The 1,328-nt window shown below is 26.9% G+C and overlaps 1 long non-coding RNA gene across 1 annotated transcript; it reads left to right on the top strand.

Moving 5' to 3' along the window:
• Positions 1-64: 64 nt before the first annotated feature.
• On the top strand, positions 65-1,295 carry LOC106673673. Its single transcript, XR_001341413.2, has 3 exons — positions 65-142; positions 563-640; positions 1,212-1,295. It is a non-coding gene; the product is annotated as an uncharacterized LOC106673673 (long non-coding RNA).
• Positions 1,296-1,328: the final 33 nt, after the last annotated feature.

Genomic DNA, 1,328 nt, shown 5'->3' with positions numbered 1-1,328 from the left:
TCTTGTATAAATAAAATACACGTATAAAGTAAATATTTGTTTTATGTAAATTTCTTTTATTTAGTGATCTCGGCATTGATGAAATTAGTGAGGTGAACAAAGAGCAATCCTGCACGAGTAGTAATGGAAATAAGGATGTCATGTAAGTCATTTTTATTTTTTTTACACAGCATTTTTTTCTACCTACAGAGAAAATATATTAAACAATTTTTTCACAAAAGTAATGAGGGAAATTTTTTTTTAAATACATAACAAATCAATCAAGCGGAATAAAAAATACAAAATAAATATTTGTTTTATTTAAATTTCTTTTATTTATTGATATTGAAAGTAATGAAATTGATAACATGCGCAAGGAGCATTAGTGCATGATTAATAACAAATTACGATATAGAGAAACGTTTTATTTTATTTTTTACTTACAAATTGCTTTATCACATCGTTTTTTTCACATAATCTATTATGGGGGGAAACATTTAGCGTCAAATTGTTGAAGATTTTAGTGCTGTAGGAATACACTTACAAAATAAATATTGGTTTTATGTAAATTTGTTTTATTTAGTGGTGTCAGCAATGATGGAATTAGTGAGGTGGACAAAGAGAAATCCTGCACGAGTAGTAACGGAACTGCAGATGTCATGTAAGTTTTTTTTTTTTTTAATATTTTTAATTACATTTTTTTCTTTCCAAAAGGTATATTGGGGATGAGGCCAGGAAACATAAAACTAAACATTCAGGAAACATAAAACTTACTGGCCTCATCCCCAATCTACCTTTTGGAAAGAAAAAATATATTTAAACTGAGAAGGCTGATCAATCACCAAAGAAAATATTTTTAATTACATTTTTTCTGCCTATGGAGAAAATATATTAAACAATTTTTTTCACATAAGTAATGAGGGAAACATTTTTTTAAATATAAAACAAATCAATCAAGTGGAATTAAAAATACAAATTGTTTTATTTAAATTTCTTTTGTTTAGTGATATTGTAAGTAATGAATTGATGACAGTCAAGAAGCACTAGTGCATGATTAATAACAGAAATTAGGATATAGAGAGACATTTTATTTTTACTTACAAATTGCATTATCACATCGTTTTTTTCACATAATCAATTATGGGGGAAAACATATACTGTCAAACTATTTTGATTTTAGTGTTGTAGGAAACAAAGTAAATATTTGTTTTATGTAAATTTGTTTTATTTAGTGGCATCGGCAGTAATGGAATTAGTGAGGCGGACAAAGAGCAATCCTGCACGAGTGGACATAAGGATGTCATGTAAGTTGTTTATTTATTTTTTTCTGACTACACAGTAAAAATATT

Source organism: Cimex lectularius, unplaced genomic scaffold (genome assembly GCF_000648675.2).
Source record: "Cimex lectularius strain Harlan isolate CLEC.00 unplaced genomic scaffold, Clec_2.1 scaffold956, whole genome shotgun sequence".
Lineage (NCBI taxonomy): Eukaryota > Metazoa > Arthropoda > Insecta > Hemiptera > Cimicidae > Cimex > Cimex lectularius.
Note: the sequence above shows the minus strand (reverse complement) of the source record. Positions and strands in the feature narration are given on the sequence as shown.